The sequence below is a fragment of the Leopardus geoffroyi genome, chromosome D3, assembly GCF_018350155.1.
Source record: "Leopardus geoffroyi isolate Oge1 chromosome D3, O.geoffroyi_Oge1_pat1.0, whole genome shotgun sequence".
NCBI classification, from domain to species: Eukaryota; Metazoa; Chordata; class Mammalia; order Carnivora; family Felidae; genus Leopardus; species Leopardus geoffroyi.
In genome coordinates, this window is record NC_059339.1 from 69045595 (window position 1) to 69071869 (window position 26275).

The following is a 26275-nucleotide window of genomic DNA, read 5'->3' on the forward strand; positions in this document are numbered from 1 at the left end:
AAAGGGGCTAAAATTAAAATCTGTCTTAGCTAACACACACACAAAAGTCCAACTCCATGCTTTAGATCTTCAAATGAGCATAGCTCTGCCTAGGAAACGTCTCAAAGCAAATCCCTAACAATGATAACTTCTTACCAATTGTCTGAAAATGAAGCTACTTTTATTTTTTAATGTTCATTTATACTTGAGAAGGGGAGAGAGAGAGAGCACAAGGGAGGCGCAGAGAGAGAGGGAGACACAGAATCCGAAGCAAGCTCCAGGTTCTGAGCTGTCAGCACAGAGCCCGATGTGGGGCTCGAACCCATGAGCCATGAAATCATGACCCCAACTGAAGTCGGACGTTTAAGTGACTGAGTCACCCAGACGCCCCTGAAAATGAAGGCCTTTTACAACAAATGATGGTGATAAAGAGATAGAGAGTGCATATCTTGAACGTGCTCAGAAGGGGGGCAAGTAGCTGAAGGGACGGCTCAGGGAAGAAGGAACCTGAACTGAGTTATGTGCTGAAAGAGAACGGGCTCCCCGTTCCAAAGCTGACACTTAGTGTCCCTCTCGTTGTGCTGTCATGCATATCAGCATTAGCTGGCAGGCTTCTTCCCCTAAACCATGAGGCACTTGGTTTCTCTGACAGTAAGAACTATCTGATTCACCTTCCTCTCCCCAGTGTCTAGACTAGCATGTAACAGGTATGCCCTGAGCAGTATGCTGAAGGAAAGCTTAGGCGAATAAATGATCAGCATCTGCAACATCTGTTGTGCTTGAGGTTTTTTTGTTTGTTTTTCTTTTTGTTCTTTTGACAGTGCAAACCATTTATTCTGGCTTCTTCTCGTGGTCCTCAGGGTCATCAGGGCACACTGAGCCCCACACAGCACCGCGGCAGGCCTGGGACACAGCAAGGCACAGAGGCGAGTCCAGCATCAGGTGACACTGACGGCCAGGGACGTCCGAGCACCAGGAGGCGGCCAGGCACTGGCCAGGGGCGTGGGGACCCCCGAGGGACAAGCAGTTCCAGTGTGTACTGAGGGGGAACAAACTGACCCCAACGTTGGCCTTACGGCAGTTCCTTGGGACATTCACAGCACAGGGGTGAAAACGCCCCTCAGTGCCTCCGTGAGCAGCAGGCCAGCCTCACGGCCCCACGGCAGCCCCCCATTCCTCATGCGCCCGTCAAAGGGGCTCCCCCAGGGCAAGCGTCCACCAACCACACTAGGGTCCAGCCCCCTTGTTCTGGGAAAGGCCGGAAGCTGGTAATGGCCTCAGGGCCCAGCTGTTGCCGAGGCCACCCCAGGCCCCGTGGGGATGTGCAGACAGGGTGGGTGCAGATGGGGCCAGGGAGGGGACTTCTGCAGGAAAGGGCTCTTCTCCTCCCAAAGCCCCGGCCCCTCCAGCCAGGTGTGGACAAGTGAGGGTGGTGCTGTAGGGCCCAGGGAGACCACGGTGAAGGCAGAAGGTTTAGTTAAAGCATGAATTGCTGTCTTCATCAAACCACACTTGACATAGTTCTAGATCATGCTCTATCTCAATTTGTTCAGGAAAGCCTCTCACTGACAATATAAAATGGTGGTAAGAGGAATAATAATTACACTATGCTAAAATTACCATCGCAATGAAAGGAAACCATGTCCAAAGGGAAAACTCCGGTTGGATGAGAACCTCCATTGGTAGCGACTTACTTTCTTACGTCTGTCCCTCCTTACTCCACAGAGACACTGAAGCCAACATCAGAATTTGGAAGCATGCCTTCCACATTCTCTTTGGAACTTTGCGACTGGACTAAGCTAAATTACCTAAATGGATGAGGCTTCCCCAGTGCACACGGACAGCCGGTCTTCTGAACAGGAGGGAGAAATACTAACCTGGCTTCCTGTCACCTGGCCCTGAATTCAACACCACCTAGCATTTTCTTCTTCCCTACCCAGGGGACAGGGACCCCAAAACCAGCTGGCTCCAACTAAGCCTCCATATCAAGCCAGCTAATCGTACGTCTAGATTGTGGTTTAATTTTTTATTTTTATTTTTAAAAAATCCGGAAGCTTCACGAATCTACATGTCACCCTTGCACAGGGGCCACACTAATCTTCTCGGTATCGTTCCAATTTTAGTATGTGCGCTGCCCAAGCCAGCACTGTGGTTTAATATCTTAAATGAGGAATTGGTAAGCCCAATTAGAAAATGCTATAAAAATATTCTGAAATATATAAAGGCCTTACTTGTCACACCCAATTTCAAAGCTATTTTACACATTTTAAGTCATTTAAAATGAAATGTTTTAATATAATCTTACAATGGGGTACATTACACTAATGAAAATGAATTAACTAGAGCTACAATTACCAACATGGACAAAATACACACTAAAGAAAATGCTACAGAATAACAGACATGGTGTGATTTCACTTATATGATTTTATTTTTTTATTTTTTATTTTTTCGTTTATTTATTTTTGGGACAGAGAGAGACAGAGCATGAACGGGGGAGGGGCAGAGAGAGAGGGAGACACAGAATCGGAAACAGGCTCCAGGCTCTGAGCTGTCAGCACGGACCCTGATGCGGGGCTCGAACTCACGGACCGCGAGATCGTGACCTGGCTGAAGTCGGACCCTTAACCGACTGCGCCACCCAGGCGCCCCGACTTATATGATTTTAAAACATGCGAACAATATCATGGATATGTTCATACCTACTACAAATTATTAAAATATACATGGGAAAAATACACAGCAAATTCAGAAGAATGCTTTTACAGAATGTTATCAGGAGAGGAACAGAGGAGCTTTAGTGGTATCAATAAACACTTTCTCAAACCGAAAAGGGGAAAGGAACAGAGGGAAAGGGATGGGGGCACCTAGCTGGCTCGGTCAGTTAAGCGTCCGACTTTGGCTCAGGTCATGATCTCATGGTTAGTGGGTTCGAGCCCCGCATCAGGGTCCGTGCTGACAGCTCAGAGCCTGGAGCCTGCCTCGGATTCTGTGTCTCTCTCTCTCTCTCTCTCTCTCTCTCTCTCTCTCTCACTCTCTCTGCCCCTCCCCCGCTCACGTTCAGTCTCTCAAAAACAAATAAACGTTAAAAAAAATAATAAAAAAATAAAACTATAGAAAGGGGATGAAGCACATGTGCCAAATATTTAGACTTGCTGAAAATGGACAGTATGTACAGGGGTCTGGCCTATTACCCTCTGTTCCTGCCATAAATATAGAGTGAGAGTTGTTTTAAAAGAATGGTTTCTCAATCACTCAGCAGCAATACTGGAAGGTAAATGATAGGGAAGCAATGTCTCTAAAATATTAATAAAAAATAATTTTGGGGTGCCTGGGTGGATCAGTTGGTTGAGTATCCGACCTGGCTCAGGTCATGATCTCACGATTTGTCAGTTCAAGCCCCACATGAAGCTTGCCGTAGTCAGCACAGAGCTGGCTTCAGATCCTCTGTCCTCTCTCTCTCTCTGCCCCTCCCTTGCTCACGCTCTCTCAAAAATAAATAAAAACATTTAAGAAAATAATAACAATTTTAACTACAATTCTTTGGCTAGCCAAGCTACCAGTTAAGTATAAAGGTAGAATAAAGGCATTTTTAGACTTGCTGCAACTCAAAGAAGCCTCCCATGGCCCCATCTTCTGGAAGGTACTGGAAGATGTACCCTTTCAAGGTGAGTGAATAAACCAAGAAAAATGAAGACAAGGAATTCAAGAAACAAAGGCTGCAACACAAGACAGGAGTAAGAGACGCCCAGGAGAAGACACGTGCAGCAGGCTGGGACACGAGTCGAGACGGCCCCATGACCTCCGGGGGGAAGCAAGCCAGAGAGCGACAGGTCACCTGACATGTCTGACCTTATTCTGTGGCGCGTTACCAATATTGTAGGAGAATCTGGTAGGAACGAAGGACAGCTACACAGAAAACAAATGATTTTTTAATTACGCACTGTGGAAAAAACAAAAATTGTTTAAGGGTCATGTAATCATAGTACATGACTCAATTCTACAGTTATCGACATTTATATAATCATCACAATAGAAAAAGTAGACATTTAACCAAAAATTGCGAGGGAAATATATTGGGAAGATGCTTAAAAAAGAATCAGTAGTGGTGGTTTAAGAGTGTGAAATTCTCATCTTCCATAATAGGCAGGAAGTCAGCAGAAAATACCTAATTACTAAATCGGCAAATAACAGTGAAAGTATATTAGTTATAAATCAGGAAATAAATAACCAGAAACAACAGCTAAGAGACTGGAGTGCAGCCCTCTCTGGAGTGGAGAGGGTGGTCATGCAGTCTTTTTGTTTTGTGTCCATCAGATTATCTGAGTTTTTTTAACTATGTCTATGTATTACTTTGATTTTAAAAATTAAATATGTTTAAGCTCCTTCACCTACTCAGTTAAATTTTTAACATATATGGGAAACACAAAGTTACCATCATAACGAAATTTGTAGTGACCAAAACTGTAAATTATTCTTTACGGAGGCAAACAATTAGCAAACTTTAAGAAATCTATTTGTCTGATATAGTTTAATGTCATTATATTATTAACGCTATCTCCCAAAATCTAAATTTCAGATTTCTACCATTATGTGTTTACTGACAAGCAGTAGTCACAGCTTGGTCAGAAAAGAGGAACTGAATTCAAACCCACAGTAGGGATAAACACATAGATCAATGAAACAAAACAGAAAATCCAGAAAGGGACTCACTAGAATACAACCAGCTGATTTTTGTCAACAATGCAAAACCAATTCAATAGAGCAAAGACCGTTCTTTGAACAAATGATGCTGGAATCCAGAGGCCACTAACAAAAAACCCTTGTATCTTAAAAGTTAACTCAAAATAGGGGCACCTGGCTGGCTCAGTCAGTAGAGCCTGCGACTCTTTATCTCAGCGTCATGAGTTCAAGCCCCACACTGGACACAGAGCTCATTTAAAAAATAAATAAATAAATAAATAAATAAATAAATAACTCAAAATAAATCACAGATCTAAACATAAAACAAAAGTCTATAAAACCCTTTTTTAGGAGAGAACAAGGGAGAAAATCTTTGTGACCTGGGGTTAGGAGGGGCTTATTAGACATAACACAAAAGCACAGCCCATAAAAAAAAAAAAAAAAAAAAAAGGTGACAAATTAAGCTTCACAAAAATTAAAAACTTTTGGTCAGTGCAAGACCCTGTTAAGAGAATGAAAAAAAAAAAAAAAAGCCACAGACTTAGAGAAAATATTTGTAAGTCACAGAGCCACCAAAAGACTTGTACCCAGAACACAGAAGGAACTCTCTGAACTCAACAATGAGAAAACAGTCCAATCAGAAAATATGCAGAAGATTTTAACACATCACCAAAGAAGATACGCAAATGACAAACACATGAAAAGATATTCCATCATCATTAGCCAGTAAGGAACTACAAATTAAGAGCACAATGATATACTGCTAGTACACATCTACTGGAATCGCTAAGATAAAAAACAAACAAACACTGAAAGTACCAAAGGTGCCAAGGATGCAGAGAAAGTGGCACTCTCATACAGTGCCGGTCGGAACGTAACATGGAACAGCAACTCTGGCAAACGGTTACGCGGTTTCTTATCAAGTTAAACACAGACATACCATTTGACCCGGCAGTTGCATTCCTGGACTACGTATGATCCCAGAGAAATGAAAACTTAGGTTCACACAAAAAAACTACCCAAATGTTCTTTCAACACGCGAATGAATAAGCGAACTGAGGTCCCTCCGTATAATGGAATAAAAAGAAGGAACCCTTTGATATATCCAATAACTTGCACAGGTCTCCAGGGCATTGTGATAAGGGAGCAAAGCCCATCCCCAAAAGTTACACTCAAAATAAGAGCCACACTGTGTTTAGTGATTCTAATTTATATAAAAGTGAATGAACAACGGGGATGATAAAAGGAACAGAAGAGAGGAATGAGGATGATGTACTATGTTATCGCAAGGTACTTGTGCTACCTGTGAAATGGTAGGGTGTGGTCTGAAAGTGCACTCGGGTTAGCTGTGTGTATTGCAAACACAAGGGCAACCACTACACAAAAGTTTTAAAAAGCACAATGGACATGCTAAGAAAGGAGAGAGAAGGGATTCACGTAAGTACTCCATCAGCACCACAAAAGGCAGAGAAAGAGAAGACAAAAAAAGGAACAAAAATAAGGGCAGTGAATAGAAAAGAGGAACAAACACTGGTAGACATTAATCCAACTTTATCAATAATCACCCTGAACATCAATGGCCTAAATCTGCCAATTAAGAGATTGTCAAAGTGGATCAAAAAAAAAGACCCAACCAAATGTGTCTACAAGAAACACTTTATATTTTGTTTAATATTTTGTTGTTGTTGCTGTTGTTGTTTTAGGGGGGAGAGAAGGTGTGCACGCACATGAACGGGGGAGGGGCAGAGAGAAGGGGGGACAGAGGACCCAAAGCAGGCTCTGTGCTGAGCCACCAGGCACCCCAAGAAACCCACTTTAAATATACGAGACACATACAGATTAAAAGTAAAGAGATGGAGAGAGATGTATCACTTAACACTAATCAAAAGAAAGCAGGAGAAGCTGTATTAATCTTAGACACAGTCGACTTCAGAGCAAGGAAACTTATCACAGATTAAAAAAAAATGAAAGAGCATTACATAATGATAAAGGAGTCAACTGTCCAAGAAGACCTAATCTTAATGTGGACCGCCTAGCACAACAGCATCAGAATACAGGAGGCAAAAACTACCAGAACTGCAAGGAGAGGTAAACCACGATTATGAACGAAGACCTGAGCACACCTCTCTCGGAAATGCTCAGACCCAGCGGGGAATAAAATCAGTAAGGACCTGACGGATCTATACACCACCATCAATCAACCGGATCTGACATCTACGGCCTACTTCATCCAACAACAGCGGAATACACATTGCCCTCCAGTTCACACTGAATAGTCACCAAAACAGACCACATTCTGGGCCTTAAAACATCCTAACAAATTTAAAAGAAGCGCTTTTGAGCGCTCAAAACCAAGAAGCTTGAGAATAAAGAAACGACTGAGATGACCACATGCGGCAATATTCTGACAAATGCAGAATGCACGACATTCGTTGTAAAGAACCACCACGCTGTGCATGGGGTTGGGGGCTTCTCTCAACTGGAGGAGCCTGAAGGGATATTGTAACAACCAAACGTATGCACGAATCTTCAACGAACCCAGATTTGTAAAGAGAAAAAACCATTATAAAAGACAATCTTGAGACCCAACTGGATATGGACTGAGTAGAAGATATCATATGGACATAAGTGAGATAATGATAGTGTAAGTAGAAAAATGACCTAATTCTTAGGAGATGTGTGCTTCAACATTTAGTGGTAAAGAGTAATCTTATCTGCAACTTAACTTTCAAACGGTTTCAGAACAAAATACAGACAAAGCAAACATGGCAAGCTATTAACAATTATTAAATCCGGACGGAAGGAACAGGCGTTTATATTGTGTTGTACTGTTCTCTCTACTTTTCTGTATGCTTGTAATTTGTTACTGAAAAAGAGTTTTGGCAAACAAAAAGGTTACGTACCGTGACTCTATTTATGTAACACTCAAGATGACAAAACTAGTGGGGAAGCACAGATGGGTGGCCTGCCAGGGCGTGGAGGGGGCAGAAGGTGACCATAAAAGGGCAGCCTGAGGAAGTTCATTTGTGGGAATGGAAAAATTCTGTATCTTGACTGCGGTGGTGGTGGTGATGGCTGCACAAATCTACGCTTGTGATAAAATTTCACAGAGCTACACGCACACAAGGGAAAAAGAACGTAAAGCCTGAAGAACCCAAGTGCAGTCCACCGTCTATTATTTTGGGTCAATACGAACTTCCTGGAATGGATAATGTACAATCCTTATACTAACAGTGAGGAAAGCTGAGGGAAAGGTACTTGGGATTTCTCCACATTATTTTTGCAACTTATGAGTCTATAATCATTACAAAATAAAGGGTTTTTTTTTTTTAAATCGGGTAAAAAAAAAAAAAAAAAAAAAAGCCAAACCCTTTCAAAGTCTAATCCACGTGCCCAAGAAAGGTGCCAGCAAGTCTTACAGGTACTTTCTATCACAACCACTAGGTTTATTTTTACATATTACGTTACTTCATCACCTATAACGTCACATGATGAGATATTAAGAGCTCACAATTATTTTTCTTGGTGGCTTGGAACACTCTTTTATTACACAGACTACTTTCCCCAGATAAACTATTTCAAGTCTTACTCAAAACCAAACTGTTTCAATAAAAGCAAAAGGAGTCATGCATTTGGGTCCATCAGGGAGTTCCTGTTAACTTTATAATTCTGAGGAATACACAGCAGATTTCATCCTCAACTACCTACTTCTTTTTTATCAAAGCTTTCCAATTCTAATAACAGAATTATAATACTCTAATAATTAGTCATGCCTGATTGTATGTCTCAATGAAATATTTAAAAATGCCACTTTGGCATTTTGATGATTTTGAGCCACAGGCATGTGAAAACTAACAAATGCAGGACAAAGCTGTCTATCTGCCTAAAGACCGTTCCTCCAAAAGAACTTCATTATTATAAATCCCTCCCCTGAGAGTTTCGCCAACCGGGTAACTCATCACAGGGAAGACCAGAAGTGGACACCACACCAGACACACTGTCCCAAACTAACGCACCTCTCGTCTGTTCTTCTAAGGGCTCATTCCTCTTTCCCAGAAACCATTTACGAGCCCCTAAGAGACCCACACCTCCCCTCCCCTGTCCCCCCTAAGACGGTATTTGAGTCTGAAATCTACGCCACCTCAGAGAAGTGCTCATTTTTCCCTCGGTATCTCCCACGTATACATGAGGTACACACGTTAATAAACTTCTACTTGCTTTCTCCTGCTAACCTGTCTTCCGTGACAAGGGTCTATGAACTCAGATGGGTGGAGGGGGGACTTCTTTTCCTCCCGTGTACCGCTTAGCTGCCCTCTTCAGAGGCTGCCAGCCTGCACCCCGCTCACCTCTGCACCTGTTCTCCACAGCACGGCCACCACCGTCTCATCAAACTTTCTGATCCCTGCCAACTGCTGAGACAGAAAAGTTTTTCAGTATGATTTTAGTTTGCATTTCTTTTGCTGTGAAAGAGGCCATCGCCTGTTCTTCTCCTTTGCCTGTTTTTTATTAATTTATAGCAAATAAATTTTATTTTCAAAGCTGCGAGGATAGGCCACAATGTATTAAAGTCAGTTCAATCCAGGACCATTATGAAACCCTTCTAAAACAACAATATGAATCAAGCCTATAAGCTTCTCAGGAGAGACTGAACAGAATATTCAAAAAAAAAAAAAAAAGCTTAATTGTCAGTAATGCCACGGCCATACTCAGAATGTCAGAGACCAGAAGTTGTGAGGCATCCCCGGAAACTGGAAAACAGTCGGAGATGGACTGAGAAGGGAAGCGGCATCCCAAGGCAGGCAGAAGAGCCTCTGATCAAGGGCAGCAAGAGTATAAACAGCAACTCCAGTCCGGAAGCAGAAGGCCAGAAAAATGCCGGAGCCCGGGGACAACTGACCGGGATGACTCGGGACACCCAGCCTGTCACCTTTGCCCTCACTCCCCCAGGGAGCAACAGTAAGTACTATCTGCCGAGAACAGTGAAGGCCTCAGGCAGCTGGAAGGCCCAGGAGGGACAAGGGCAGCCAAGCAAGACAACTAGCCACTGGAGATTCTTGCCAGAAAGTTCCACCTGCTCCCAACCCTCACAGAAAGCAAAGTAGAAAACTGAGGCCCAATGGTCTCTCCTCTGCAACGATTCATGCCAAGAATTCCAAACACAAACACATACACACACACCACCTGAACTGAACACAATTTATTTGGAACTTTATCAGTGAGACCCTTATCAGTGAAACCCAGAATAAAATGGAACTTGAAAAACCCACTATCCAATCACCTCAGCTCCTAAGGGCCCTGTTGCTTTTCCCTCTGGCTGGGCACCAGGCTTCCTGGGCTTTCGGCCCTGCCTTCTCTCAATCTGTCAGGAACGGAGCCTATCTCCTGGTTTCACTCGTGGCTTCTCCCAACCTCCGACCCGAGTGCCAGTTCTGTCTGTATCCCTAAAATACTTAGTTGTTTTTAATTCAAGAATATGTAACTGTATATATAATCAGTAATTTTGTGGATAACCATGTTCCTTACCTAAGTCTAGACTAGAAATGAAATGTGTGCTGGGGCACCTGGGTGGTTAAGTGTCCAACTTCGGCCCAGGTCCCGATCTCATGGTAAGTGAGTTTGAGCCCCACATCAGGATCCATGCTGACAGCTCAGAGCCTGGAGCCCGCTTCGGATTCTGTGTCTCCCCCTCTCTCTGCCCCTCCCCCGCTTGTGCTCTGTCTCACTCTGTCTCTCAAAAATAAATAAATGTTGGGGTGCCTGGGTGGCTCAGTTGGTTAAGCGTCCGACTTCGGCTCAGGTCATGATCTCGCGGTCCGTGAGTTCGAGCCCCGTGTCAGGCTCTGTGCTGACAGCTCAGAGCCTGGAGCCTGTTTCAGATTCTGTGTCTCCCTCTCTCTGACCCTCCCCCGTTCATGCTCTGTCTCTCTCTGTCTCAAAAATAAACATTAAAAAAATTTTTTTAATAAATAAATAAATAAATGTAAAAAATAAATAAATACATAAAGTGTGCTATCACTAATGCTTTCAGTAATAAACCTTTAAAAGGACCCGTCGTTAATGCCGTGTAGTCAAGAACTTGAGCTTCACACATAAAAACGGATGCCATCCTCCCTCCCCAGATCAGTTTCCCCTCTCAACTTCCCACTACCCCCATAAAGTTCCCACTATGTAAAAACTACCTTGAAACTTTCTGTAGTATCTATGACCTGTCTCCTGAGGTCGATTACTTCTGAGAGGCATGAATCAGGCTTTACCTTTCTTCCCCATTTCCAATCAACCTGCAGCACACTGCTGAAGAGAAATTTCTCAAAAATAATAATAAACCCCAACACCAAAAAACAACCTGTTGAAACAGCCAAGGCCCCACAAACAATAAATATATAAAAACATCTTCAGTATAAATTAGTAATAAAGTATGCTAATTATAACAACATGGTATTATTTCGACCCATCGTATTAGTAAAGGTTAAAAAAAAAACAAACCTTGATAGCAGCACGAGGCAATAGGAAACAGGCACCCTTTTAGTGTGTAGATATCTGGCAGTATCTATCAAAATTTTAACGGCGTATACTCTCTGTGAAAACGATTTCATGAGTTTCGCACCTGAAACTCATGGATTGTATGCCAACTATACTTCAACAAAAATAAAAATTAAAAAAACTCCTGTGGGTTCTTCTGCGGCATCCACAATTCTATGTATCATCTTTTCTCTTTTTCTTTTAATGTTTTATTTTATTTTATTTTATTTTTGCAAGAGAGAGTGCAAGCAGGGAAAGGGCAGAGGGAGGGAAACAGAAGATCCCAAGCGGGCTCTGTGCGGACAGCAACGAGCCCAACGTGGGGCTCGAATTCCCCAACAGTGAGATCGCGACCTGAGCTGAAGTCGGATGCTCAACCGACTGAGCCACCCAGGTGCCCCAACATCATCTTTTTCCAGGTAAGCTTCACACTTAGCATGGAGCCCGACACAGGGCTCGATCCCACAACCCTGGGATCATGACCTGAGCCGAAATCAACAGTTGGATGCGCCCCGCCTGTACTTTGTTATGACACTTATCTATAGGCTGAGGTTACAGACTACTTATATCCAAATTAGTATGAACGCTTTTTTGAAAATGCAGATGCCTGGGCCCTCCTCCGACATTGTGAACGGGGGGGGGGGGGGGGGGGGGGGGCATTTGCATTTTAATCACATGCTCCTCGGGTGTTTGATGTACTTAAATAAGTCTGGGAATCGCTGGTTTGGAGGGTACTTGGAAATAAAGTTGGAACGCGAGCTTTCCGACTGTGGAGGGTCTGGAATGCCAGTACCGTACTCTGTGTTTCAGGTAATGAAGAATCACTGAATGTTATTGGGCTGGTGCGTGAAGTGACGGGAGTGGTAATTTCACTCACATTAAAGACCTATTACATCTCACCTTTTTTTTTTGGCTAGGCACGCTCCCCCAGGTCCCTTCCTGAGTGCTTTGCATGCTGCTTCATCCTGCTTCGTCCTCAGAAAACTTTATGAGTTGGAAGTACTGTTTTTCCCATTATGCGGTGGTGTAAGATGGAGATTCACCCTCGCTCAGCACAGACTTAGTAAGGGTCTGTCTCATACTAGAACCTTTGGTTTTAATAGCAGTCCTGGCTTGAATGACCTGTTGAGGATTAATACGGTGGTGGCCTGTGCAGGGTGAATCCAGGCGAAGAGGCGGGAAGCAAAGAAATTTGGATACTGTTACACTCGATCATGTGGGATTACAGAAGCTGACCTAGCATGGGGGGGCAGCAGGAGCTGCTTCGTAAAATTTTATGATTTTATGAGCCTGGGTGGCTCAGTTGGTTGAGCATCTGACTCTTGATTTTGGCCCAGGTCATGATCCCAGGGTCTTGGGATGAAGCCCCACGTTGGGTTCAGAGCTAAGCATGGAGCCTGCTTGGGATTCTCTCTCCCCCTCTGCCCCTCTCCCCACTCATGCGCTCTCCTAGCTTGAAAAAAAAAAAAAAAGGTGGGGCGGAGGGCAGGGGGGTGTGGGGTGTGGAGCAGGGTGCCTGGATGGCTCAGTTGGTAAGTTTCTAGTTTTTGGTTTCAGCTCAGGTCACGATCTCATGGTTGGTTTGTGAGTTCGAGCCCTGAGTCAGGCTCCGCACCGACAGTACAAAACCTGCTTGGGATTCTCTCTCTCCCTTCTCTCTGCGCCTCCCTCTGCTCATGCCGGCATGGGTAAGCATACACACTCTCTCTCTCAAAATAGGGAAATAAACTTAAAAAAAAACCAAACAAACCAAAGTAGAGGCAAGTGTTCTTGTCAATAGCTAGCATGCCCATCTACACCTCTGTTCATGCCATTCACGCCTGCCTTCGACCACCACCCCTGATCCCCAGCCCCTTTGACCCTAACCACAGAATGAGCCCTCCCTTTCCTCTGTAATCCTAAAACACACTATCTTCACTATCGCTTGGAATTTATCCTTCCGGTAATACCTGGTTTTGCTGTCTGACTCTCATACTGCTATTTAACTTCTCGGGCCAATTATTTCCCCGAGTCAATTTTACCACCATGGTCAAAAATGATACTTTGAACAAGAAATGATATGCTCAATATTCTGTTTTTAATTCATGAAATATTTGATATATACGTAAAATTATGTCTCCTCTTTTATGCGTACTGACTCGCGGTCTCCTGATTTAATGTGCCTTAAATGGAAAATAAACGTTAGTGGATCTGAAAAATCCATAACCAAATTCTGTCCTAACACCCTCAAGATATGTAAATGACACCACAGTGTACTTTATCCCAACTTAAGCTAAAAATCCATTAATCATAAGCTATATTCCAGAATCCCCTGCTTCCTGAGAAAGGAAAAAAAAATAACACATGCCCTCCATTTGTATGAGACTTTTTAAGAGAAACATGTTTTGTTTTGTTTTTTTTTAGAGAGAGGGAGCAGGGAAGAGGAGGAGAGGAAGAGAGAGAATCTTAAGCAGGCTCTGTGCTAGCTCAGCTTGGAGCCCAACTCACGGCTTGATCTCACACCCCATGATCTAGGCAGAAATCAAGAGTCGGATGCTTAACAGACTAAGCTACCCAGGCGCCCCCGTACTCAAGACTTTAAGACAAAACCTCACGGTTGAAACAGGAGACGAGAGAAATAGTGGACAACAGCCACTGGCCAAAGGACATGTTAAACACACAGACGCCTTTGGTCCACCAAGTAATGGAACATTCTCCAAAAGGTCACTATGTTCCAAGTGCTATATTAAGTACAGTGGGGTATTCCACTCCTGTGAAATGAGAGTAACGAGAATAAAAAGATTAAGCTCACAAAGATCAGAAGAGGTGTGGAAGATGGAAAGGTGACAGAGGGGTACTAACTGAACCAGCAGAGCTGAGGAAGCCCCAGTGTAAAATGATTAGACTCGTGAGGAATGCCTCCGACACAAAATAAAGAAACGAAAATCAACCAAAGAAAGGAATTGGAACACAGATGATTCTAAGAAGAAATTAAAAACTAAAATAGCCTCAGAGAGAGTAAACAGTAACAATAATGAACGCAAATATTTACTTAGCACCTGCTATATCCCCAGGCACTATTCAGGTTTTTTAAGCTTATTTTGAGAGAGTGAATGAGCGAACAGAGGAGGAGCAGAGAGAGAGGGAGAGACAGAACCCCAAGCAGACTCCGTGCCGTCAGCACAGAGCCCAACGTGGGGCTCGAACTCACGAACCATGAGAATATGCCCTGAGCTGAAATCAAGAGTATGAGGCTTACCCAACCGAGCCACCCAGGTGTCTCCCCCCGTCCCCCAGGCGCTATTCAAAGTGCTTTCTACATATTAACTCACCTGTTCCTCACCACAGCCTGAGGTGGTATTTCTACGTTCTCGTCACATAGATCATGGGTTAGCAAATTATGACCCAAGGAGCCAGGTCCAGCCTGCTGCCTGAAGAATGATTTTTACATTTTTAAACGAATGAAAAAAAACCCAAAAGAATATGTTGTGACACATGGACGTTTGAGAGTTCTAGTGGAACACTGCAACACTCACTTGTTCACATGTTGCCTGTAGCTGTTTTTGTGACAACAGCAGGACTGCATAGTTACTACCCAGACCGCATGTGACGACGCCTTCATCCCCTTATACCGCTGCTGCCCACACTACAAATCTCAATAACAGTTAGAAGTCAGCACTGCAAGTACCCTGCATATTGTGACACTCACTACCACTGGATATACATCATGTCAAAACAAGAAAAGAAGAAAGCAGACTTTGACGTCATGCTCTTATAGCAGAGCAGAGATCGTTTTTTTAAACCTGATGAGATGGGGAAGCATCACGTCTGTTGGGTAACAGCATCACGCTTGCACTGCAACGCCACGTAGGAAGACATTACCAGCTACGCACAGCCTCACATGCCCTACCACGGAGCGCTCCCGGTTCACGAAAGCGACGATCAGGAGAGTCAGCAAACTTAAAACACAACATTTCAGGGATGCCCGGATGGCTCAGCTGGTTAAGCGTCCAACTCTTGATTTCAGCCCGGGGTCATTCTCGTGGTTCATGAGATGAGCCCCACGTCCGGCTCTGTGCTCACAGTGCAGAGCCTGCTTGGGATTTTCTCTCTCCTTCTCTTTCTGCCCCGCCCCCACTTGCGCACGCATGTGACCTTGTGCACACTCTCCTCTCTCAAAATAAACTTAAAAAAACAAATAAAAATACAAAACACGGCATTTCATCACAGCAGGGTGCTTTCCCAACAATAAAGAATGAAAACGAAGGCTGCAACCAAAGTCTCTGGATGGTTCATGTATTAACCAAACAAGAAAAGTCACTGACCAATCATGAGATGAACTAAATCGTGTGTGAGTGCAGCAGCCAAAGAAATGTGTCCAGGAAAAATAAACATCTTTCAGACCCTCCACTGAAAATAACTGTTCAGAGAACAGTCTGAATGGAACAACTACACCTATGATTATTTTCCAAAAAAGTGGAGGAAAATACTAATTCGGTACAACCTGAAGTGGGATCTGCTAACATGCATAATAACTGATGGTGGTAAAAATACACCATCAGAAAAGGCTTAGATGGACAAATTTACAAACCTTATAAAAATGCAAGGTGTTTATAACCTATTCAGTATTTAAACACACACACACACACACACACACACACACACACACACACACACACACACACAAAATGGGGTGCCTGGGTGGCTCAGGTGGTTAAGGATCTGACTCTTGGTTTTGGCTCAGGTCATGATCTCATGGTTTGCGAGTCTGAGACCCGCATCGGGCTCTGGGCTGGCAGCACGCAGCCTACTTGGGATCCTCTCTCTCCCTCTGCTCTGCCCCACTGCTCACACACTCATACACTCTCGCTCTCTCAAAACAACTTTAAAAAAAAAAAAAAAATAGCGACAACCTACTCATTGCAACAACCTACTCATTAGTCATTGTATGATCAATGAGCAGGAGCACTGCATAAAATATTTGAATCTAACATGTGTTATTAAACCAGTTACGACCGTTAACTTCATTACCTTCATGAACTTAACCACCATCGGTTCCATAAAAATTCTGTCTGAAACAGAAGCTGAATATCCTGATGTGTCCTACCACACGATACCATGACTTAGCAGGGGTATGTTTTTATGGAAATTTCTCGAGCTCAGAACTGAGAATGAAATTTTTCTGAAGAACCATCCCCCTGAGCCACTGTTAGTGAACACTGAATGGCTTTGAAAATTCATTTTTGCTGATTTGCTAATATTTCTCAATGAATTCAATCTAAAATTAGGAGGCCAATAGCACTTCCATGCAAAACCTATACTGAGGTAGTCATTTCAAGGACAACTGACACTGAAACTTAAGTGATGTCAAGCTGCTTTACACACTTTCTAGGCTGTAAAAAAATTAAAATGAGATGGGATCTCCAATCCCAAACAAATATGCAGTAGATATACTTTCCAAAATAAAACTACAGTTCCAGCATTTTTCAGACCTCAATACAAGTATAAAAGTACTTTCCAGGGACACCTGGGTGGCTCGCTCAGTGGAGCATGCAACCCTTGATCTTGGGGTTGTGAGTTCAAGCCCCATGTTGGGTGTAGAGACTGCTTAAAAATAAAATCTTAAAAAAAAAAGAAAAAAGAAAAAAAAAGTACTTTCCACATTTCGAAAACCATTTAACTATGCAACAAGAAGCTTCTACCTAACCTTCCATTGTAAGTGATTAGTGGGCGATGCGATGATTTGCTAAAAGGTAAGTATCAAGAAAACAATCTAGCAGAATTCAATAGATGCCTTCCAAGCAATAAATACGCTCCACTAAAATCATATGTACATGGGTTGATATCTGTATTTGGAGGCACCATGGAAAAAGATACTTTCAGGGGCATCTGGGTGGCTCAGTCGGTTAAGCGTCCAACTCTTGCTTTCACCTCAGGTCATGATCTCATGGTTCGGTTCGTGAGACTGAGCCCCGCTTCAGGGCTCTGTGCTGACAGGCTCGGAGCCTGCCTGGGATTCTCTCCCTCTCTCTCTGCCCCTACCCCCACTCGCTCGCTCTCTCTCGCCCTCTCTCTCTCTCTCTCTCAAAATAAATAAACTTTACACGAAATACTTTCAAAGATGAAATACAAAAAATCTCATTAAAAACCCATGTTGGGGGAGCACCTGGGTGGCTCACTCTGTTAAGTGTCGGACTTCAGCTCAGGTCATGACCTCACAGTTCATGGGTTCGAGCCCCGGATCAGGCTCTGTGCTGACAGCTCAGAGCCTGGAGCCTGCTTTGGATCCCGTGTCTCCCTCTCTCTCTGCCTCTCTCCCACTTACACTCTGTGTCTCTTTCTCTCCCAAAAATAAATAAACATTAAAAAAAAAAAACCCACATTAGGGACACCTGGGTGGCTCAGTCAATTGAGCATCCGACTTAGGCTCAGGTCATGATCTCGCAGTTGGTGAGTTCAAGCCCCGTGTCAGGCTCTGTGCTGACGGCTCAGAGCCTGGAACCTGCTTCAGATTCTGTGTCTCTCCTTCTCTCTGCCCCTCCCCAACTTGTGCATGAGCGCTCACTCGCGCTCTCAAAAATAAACATTAAAAAAAAATTTAAGGGGCTCCTGGGTGGCTCAGTTGGTTAAGCGTCCAAATTCAGCTCAGGTCATGATCTCACAGTTCATGAGTTTGAGCCCTGCGTCGGGGCTCTGTGCTGACAGCTCAGAGCCTGGAATCTGCTTCAGATTCTGTGTCTCCCTCTCTATCGCTGCACCTGCCCAGCTTGTGCTCTGTCTCTGTCTCTCTCTCTCTCAAAAATAAATAAATATTAAAAAAAAATTTTTTTAAACAGTACATAGGGACATCTGTAATCAATTCTGACAACTGAGGTTTACATTCAGTATTCCCTGTTAGGTAAAATGTTATCCCCTCTCCTCCAAAAAGAGATTTCATTCTTCTTGTTAGAAAACCTTTATTACAAAAAATCTATTCTCAGCCATTATTAGTATTGTATTTTCAATTTCCTCAGTAAAAAACTTATGGAAATTTCTCCTCTCTCATCACGTAAGTGCCCGTATAACAGGGGCACCTGAGTGGCCCAGTCAGTTAAACGTCCAACTTCGGCTCGGGTCATGATCTCATGGTTGTGGAGTTCGAGCCCCACACTGGGCTCTCCGCTCTCAGCACAGAGCCCTCTTCGGATCCTCTGTCTCCCTCTATCTCCCTCTCTCTCTCAAAAATAAACGTTAAAAAAAAAAGTACCTGTATAATAATATGCTTCATTTTGCCTCTTGGCCCACAATGCCTACATTATTTACAATCTGGCCCTTTACACAAATGTCTGGCAACTCTTGGCCTAGAAAAAGAAACGAAGGTGAAAAAAGATTAAGTCACGTCCCCAAGACTATAGAGTTAGAAAATGACAAACCGGGGTTTCAGACCAAGGCAGGCTAGGTGCAGAAACCATGCTCTTAACCACTATACCACACAGTTTCCATGACCCAAGAACAAGATGTCATTAAAAAAAAAGGAAACAAAAAGTAAATAAATAAATAAATAAATAAATCATTTCAGAGTATTAAAAAAAAAAAAAAAGGAAACAATCAAAGAACAAGAAAAGATGCCTGAAATTAAAAACTGATTAAAAAATTCACTAGAGAGGGGCTCCTGGGTGCCTCAGTGGGTTAACTGTCCAACTCTTGATTTCAGCTCAGGTCAGACCTCACAGTTCGGTTAGTGAGATTAAGCCCCGCACTGGGTTCTGCACTGACATCGTGGAGCTCGCTCGGGATACTCTCTCCCTCTCTCTCTGCTTCCCTCTCCCTCTCAAAAATAAATGAATAGGAGCGCCTGGGTGGCTCAGTCGGTTAAGCGTCCGACTTCGGCTCAGGTCATGATCTCATGGTCCGTGAGTTCGAGCCCCGCGTCGGGCTTTGTGCTGACAGCTCAGAGCCTGGAACCTGCTTCAGATTCTGTGTCTCCCTCTCTCTCTGACCCTCCCCTGTTCATGCTCTGTCTCTCCCTGTCTCAAAAATAAATAAACATTAAAAATAAATAATAATAAAATAAATGAATAAACCCGAAAAAAAAGTTTTTTTAATTCACTAAAGAGAAGATAAGGTCAAGGAAACTCCCATAATAAAGGACAGGAAGACAGATGGCAAACAGGAAATGGAAACTTAGAAGACACCACGAAGACAGAAGTAACAGGAGCACCAAGAAGAAAGCAGGAACAAAACAGAGGGGTGTTAAGTGTAGACACTGCTGGGCTGGGTGAGAAGTGTCTGAGATTTTATCTTACCCGAACACTAACAAAGCCACGAAGCCTCTGGGACAGGGACCAAAACGATTCAGTGCTCACAGCAACAGCGGTCGCCAGAGTAACATCTTGCGTCAGTTTCCCGGGCCCCAATCCCCACAGGCCTTTGAAAGTATTTGGTAAAAATTAGTAATACGTCCGTGAAAAAAGCAGCAAATGGGGGTGGGGAGCAGGGAAACCAGGTAAATTACTCAGCTCAGCAGCGAGCAATATCTCTTAGCAATGTAAACGCTGAACGCTCAATGAGCCAAGAACTCTTACCTATGGAAGGGCTGGAAGACGGGAGGAGGAGGAAGAGCACCTCATGTACCATAACAAGGAGTCAATAGGTAGCACCCACAGTTGATAAACCAAAAAATGGCCATTTAGTTATATTAGTCATAAATACAGTTCAAGTAGCTGTCTCTGGGAACCTGACTCCAAAGGATAGAGAAGGCAAGGCACTGCCCATTTTGTATAATGTACCTTCTTCTACTATTACTCTTATCTTTTCTAAAATAAAAGCACTACTTTAAATAGAAAAATTAACTTTTAAATAAAGTAGAGAAGGGGCACCAGGGTGGCTCAGTTGGTTAATCCCACTCTTGACTTCGGCTCAAGTTGTGATCTCACAGTTGGTGAGTTCAAGCCCTGCTTCTGGGTCTGCGTTGACAGCGCGAAGCCTGCTTGGGATTCTCTCTCTCTGCCCCTCCCTCCCCAAATAAATAAATAAACTTTAAAAATAAATAAATAAAATTAGAGAGAACGTGCTTTACTACTCACCATCACAATCACTGATTCATATGAACAACTCAATGTGCAAGTACCAAAGAAGAGTGCCAGGGTGAAAACACAAACTAGCAGTACCCAAGCACCATTACATTACGCTTAGGCAAACACAGGGGGTCTGCCGATATTTCCCAAGTGCCCACTAGTGACCAGCACAATGCTAAGCACCAAGACTGAAATTGTGAAGAATGGAACTGCCTTACAGTCGAGTAAGAGATATAGGTAAATCAACAGGAAATTATAATATGGCAACTATTCAAGACTCAATGAAAGCTTCCCAAAGGTCATACCATCAAAGCTAGGGCCTGAAGGATAAGAAGGACTGGCCTAGCTGGGTGTAGGGTTCAGAAAGTTGTCAAAGCAAAGGGAACACCACACGTGAAGGCTTAGAGTGAAGACAAACACAGGCAAGGGCCCATTCCAGGAACTGAGAGAAGTTCAACATGGCTGGAGCAGGGCTGGAGCAGGGAGGGAATCAGAGTGGAAGCAAAAAAGGGCCAGAGAGCAGGCTGATGCCTGATGCTTTACAACAGGACGACTTACTAACAGGTTTCTACTTTGTCCACTGGAACCAGAAGATAGCACACATCCCTGGGTCTTCTAAGAGATCAGTGAACTCTTCCCCATACACTGATGATTTCAAAATACCTACGTCCAGTCCAGAACTCTTTGTGGGTGCCAGACCATTTATCTAACTGCATGCCATGCACCACCACCAGGACCCAGAAAACAAGCCACACCCCAGGGATGACAGAGTAAGAAACTGGGTAACTAATGACAGTGGAGTCGCGATGCCAGCCCTGAGCTGTCTACCTCTGGACTTTTACACAGGAAACAAACAAGATGTTTAAGCTATTATTCAATCAAGTCTGCTCTGCACAGCCAAACTGAATCTTCACTGATGCAGGAGGCTTCAAAAGCATTCAAGGGGCGCCTGGGTGGCTCAGTCGGTTAAGCGTCCGACTTCGGCTCAGGTCATGATCTCGCGGTTCACGAGTTTGAGCCCTGTGTCAGGCTCTGTGCTGACAGCTCTGAGCCTGGAGCTGCTTCGGATTCTGTGTCTCCCTCTCTCTCTGCCCCTCCCACTCACGCTTTGTCTCTGTCTGTCTCTCAAAACTGAATAAATGTTAAAAAAAAAAAAAAAAACACATTTTTTTAAAAAGTATTCTAAAGGGAAGGGTTGCAAGAGATATTCTGAAGGGACTGTTATGATTTGGTGACTGACTCCATCTAAAAAAGAAATTATCAATCACATCGCATACAGAATATGTATTGTTTAATTCTTCCAGTGTTATTGGAGAGTTAACAGCTACTTTTAGTGCCTGCATTGTTTTTACATTGAGATATAATTGACATGAAGCATTATGTCAGTTTCAGGTGTACCACAGAGTATTCTATGCGTGTGTATATTGCAAAAATATCACCACAGTAAATCTAGTTGACATCCATCACCGTACATCGTTACAATTTTTTTCTTGTGATGAGAACTTAAAAGATCTACTGTTAGCAACTTCCAAATATACAATAGAGCCTTATTAACTGTAGTCGCCATGCTGCACATCACGCCCCCATGACTTATAACTAGAAGTCTGTACCTTTTGACCACCTTTACCCATTTTGTCCACACACCCAGCCCCACTCCCACCCCGTAACCCCAGCCTGGTGTCCACATATGTGACGAATGGGATCAAACTTACAGAAGAAATCGGAGGGCCTGGGTGGTTCGGTGGGTGGAGCGGCCGACTCTCGATTCCAGCTCAGGCCATGATCTCACGGTTCATGGAATCGAGGCCAGCACTGGGCTCTGCACTCATAGCACAGAGCCTGCTTAAGATTCTCCCTCTCTCTCAAAATAAAAAAAAAAGACATCTTAAAAAACATCAGAGATCAGAAAGTACCAACCAAACTTCCCGAAAGGAATGAAAAGAAACAGAACATTTTAGTAAGTGAGACCTATTTATAAAGTTGTTCTCAACGCTGCTAGTTTAGATTATTTGGACCACAAAGAAGTATCAGGCAGATAACTTACACACTGTTTACACGCAGGTTTTAAGCAGAAGTTCAGGGCATTAAGCGCCACTAAGGAGCTCCCAAGGGGAAACGAGGTAACGAGCAGGAGCAGATACTGAACAGGCTCTTCCTGAGACGCGGTAACTGGAAACGCACCACCACCAGAACCAGCACCTTCACACCCCGACACGGTCCCGACCTCGGGAGCTGAGGACGGAAGCAGGACACCAAACTAGAGGCCTTCCCGAAGCCCTCTCTACCTCCAACATTCACTCTTCTCCTGGTCCTGGGAAAGGCTCAAAGCCCTTTTCAACCAACCAGGTCACAGAAGGACAAGTCGGGAAGGGGCCTCGAGCCCAGGGCTGTCAGGAGCTCACTCTTCCTGAATGTTTTCGCACTTTAAGAGCTTCCCGTTGAACTGGGGGTACCTTGATCACCCACTGAGTCGGAGAGCCTTCTCCCTCACTGCCCCAGCCTGCCCTGTGACTTCAAGCAGCTGCTGGGTGTTACACACACTCTGATTACAAGTACACAAAACTTTAGAAACATGAATATAAAGAGACCGAAACGAAATACAAAAAAACTTCGCAGGTTGTTACATCGCTTTTACGCTTAGTCACTTTTTTTTTTTTTTTTTTTTTTACATCCAAATTAGTTAGCATATGGTGAAACAATGATTTCAGGGGTAGATTCCTTAGTGCCCCTTACCCATTTAGCCCATCCCCCCACCCACAACCCCTCCAGTAACCCTCAGTTTGTTCTCCATATTTATGAGTCTCTTCTGTTTTGTCCCCCTCCCGGTTTTTACATTATTTTTGTTTTCCTTCCCTTATGTTCATCTGTTTTGTCTCTTAAAGTCCTCATATGAGTGAAGTCCTGATTTTTGTCTTTCTCTGACTAATTTCACTTAGCATAATACCCTCCAGTTGCAAATGGCAAGATTTCATTCTTTTTGATGGCCGAGTAATACTCCATTGTATATATATACTACATCTTTATCCATTCATCCATCAATGGACATGTGGGCTCTTTCCATACTTTGGCTATTGTCGATAGTGCTGCTATAAACATATAAAATATGTCAATAGTGCATGAGTCCCTTCGAAACAGCACACCTGTATCCCGTGGATAAATGCCTAGTAGTGCAATTGCTGGGTCGTAGGGTAGTTCTATTTTTAGTTTTTTGAGGCACCTCCATACTGTTTTCCAGAGTGGCTGTACCAGCTTACATTCCCATACACTTAATCACTTTTAAGGGTCTCATTTTACCAAAGCCCACACTGCAAGTGCACAGGTACTTCCCGTATGTTTGTCATGGTCACTAAAAAGGGAGATGGAGTGGTCCTCTCTACCACTAACCAGTCCCATTGCCTACACAGTGAAAGATGACACTTACATTGAATTTGTAGTAGCAAAAGAAGTCACCTCACCTATTTTCCGAAGTCTCAGCAAAATGTCCCCAAACACGCCATGGCAGAAAGAATAACGGCCCCCAAAGATGTCCATGTCCTAATCTATGGAACCAGTGATTGCTATCTTACCTGGCAAAGGGGACTTTGCAGCTATAATTAAGTCAAGGACCTTGAGATAGGGGAGATCCTCCTGAATTATCTAGATAAGCCTGATCTAGTCACATGGGTCCTTAACCTTTCCCAACTGTCACTGGAGAGATACAATACTACTCACTTTGAAGACGGAATAAGAGGGCCACAAGCCAAGGAACAGGGGGTGGCCTCTAGAAGCTGGAAGAGGTAAGGAAACACCCTCCCCTAGAAAACTCCAGAAGAGAACAGAAACTTGTTGACACACTAATTTTTTTAGCCCAGTGAGACCCATCTCGGACTTCTAAAATAGAGACCTTTAAAAATTTGTTTAAATGTTTCTTTATTTTTGAGAGAGAGAGAGAGAGAGAGCACGCACAGGGGAGAAGAAAAAGTGGGGGTGGGGGGACAGAGGATCCGAGGCTGGCTCCATGATAACAGCAGAGAGCCCAACACAGGGCCCGAACCCACAAACCGCAAGACCCAAGCCAAAGTTGGACACATCACTGACTGAGCCACCCGGGTGCCCCTAAAATACAGAACTTTAAAAATAATTTGTGTTGTTTTTAGGACACTAAATTTGTGGTACTTTGTTACAGTAGGCATAGAAAACTAATACACACACAGTAAACAACTTCTCACAATATGTGAAATTATCTAGAAAAGCATAATCAAATTGCCCCATACTTAGAACAGACATAAGTTATTTGTGAATATACATTTCGCTTTTTAAAAATCTGTGCATGTGTTACATTTCACTTCTATCTTTCTCCTGCTCTTACAAAACTCCATCGATTAAAATGCCAAAGTGACAATTCTTCAAACTTTTTACACAAGATGAACCATATTAACCAAGAAAAAGGAACAGGATACCAGGAACAACTGGAAAAAAATCAGGAAACAATTATACCATATTTTTTTAGAGAGTCAAACATCAAAGCGGTTGGAATGTGTAACTTCTTTGTATCAAATGGATACCACATTTTAAAAAATAAGTCCTTCTAAATATTGATATTAAGAGCTTACCATTGATTTTTTTGGATGTGATACTTGTACGTGGGTATATTAAAAAAAGAGTACCTCAACCTTCCACAGATATACACTCACATATTTACAAATGAAATGGTATGCCTATGATCTGCTTTAAAACAGGGGGCCAGGCACCTGTGTGGCTCAGTCAGTTGAGTGACCCACTCTGGATTTCGCCCTGGGTCATGACCCAGAATACTGGCATTGAGCCCCCAAGTCTGGCTCCGTGCTGTGTATGAAGCCTGCTTGGGATTCTCTCTCCCTCTCCCACTGTCCCTCTCCCCAACTCCCTCTCTTTCTTGCTAAAATTAAAAAAAAATAATAAAATAAAATAGTTTGGGGGCGCTTGGGTGGCTCAGTTGGTTAACCATCGGACTCCTGATTTCAGCTTAGATCACGATCACAAGGTTGTAAGACTGAGCCCCACTGTCAGGCTCCACACTGGGCAAGGAGTCTGGTTAAGATTCTCTCTTTCCTTCTCTCTCTGCCTCTCTGCCCGCTGGTGTCTTTTTACTTCTTTGTCTCTCTCTTAAAAAATAAATTAAATCAAATTAAATTAAATTAAATTAAATTAAAATTAAAATAGGAGGCCTGGATGATTCAGTCAACTGAGCGACAGACTTCGGCTCAGGTCATGATCTCACGGTTCGTGGGTTCAAGCCCCACGTTGGGCTTTGCACTGCCGACACAGAGCCCACTTCGGATTCTGTCTCCCTCTCTCTCTGCCCCTCCCCCGCCCTCAAATATAAAACACTAAAATAAAATAAAATTAAAATTAAATTAAATTAAATTAAATAGTTCAGAGTGGGGATGGGAATGGATAAAGGACACAGATGAAACTAAATTAGCCTGAGTTACTAACTGTCGAAGCTGGGTAATGGGTACATGAGGGCATATTAAATTATTTCAATGTCTGAACTCTTCTGTATTTGTATTTAAAAGTTACAAAAACAAAGTCCTTGGCCTCTATCAAAATAAGACTTAATACATTTAACAGAACCTCCTTCCTGTGACATCGCCCCCCTCAATTCTCTGCCACTCGAACCATCTGCAATTTATAGTTCAATTATTCTTTAATCTCCAAGTCCTTTTACCTTATTTAAAACCTTAAGAGTTTCAGAAAATCACTTAAGCTCTGAGAGACTAGTTCTTCATCTGCAGAATGGGAGTATTTCTATTTGGCTAGTCTCAGTTGCCAAGAGAATTATACCCAAGATGTAAGTTATAAAGCAGAATAATCTTTCCAAAAATCATAAATTTCATGCTCAGCAGCAACCACTCACCTATTCCTATAAATCTCCTCCCTTCCACCTCCAGTTTCTCTCTTGAGCTCTCAACCCATCAGACCGAAGCCTGGGTTCCTCTGTAAGATTACACTCCTCTCCCCGGCCTCCACCCTCCATGTTTCCACATCTTCGAGCAGCTCCTCCCTACACGCCTCTCCCACCAACCTCCGCTCTTCCC

General features: G+C 43.4%; 1 protein-coding gene and 1 non-coding gene across 5 annotated transcripts in view; both read right to left on the reverse strand.

Moving 5' to 3' along the window:
• DYM (dymeclin) overlaps window positions 1-9389 on the reverse strand; it is a 336944-nt gene extending 327555 nt beyond the window's left edge. For 2 of the 4 annotated variants that reach the window (XM_045458091.1, XM_045458089.1), the window contains exon 1: window positions 9009-9029. The gene's annotated coding sequence lies outside the window, so the exon portion shown is untranslated. Of the gene's footprint in view, window positions 1-9008; window positions 9030-9368 lie in introns of those variants that run through there. The other 2 variants (XM_045458092.1, XM_045458093.1) reach the window with 2 other exon arrangements.
• Window positions 2020-2126, reverse strand: LOC123588668. Its single transcript, XR_006707971.1, has one exon. It is a non-coding gene; the product is annotated as a U6 spliceosomal RNA (small nuclear RNA).
• Window positions 9390-26275: the final 16886 nt, after the last annotated feature.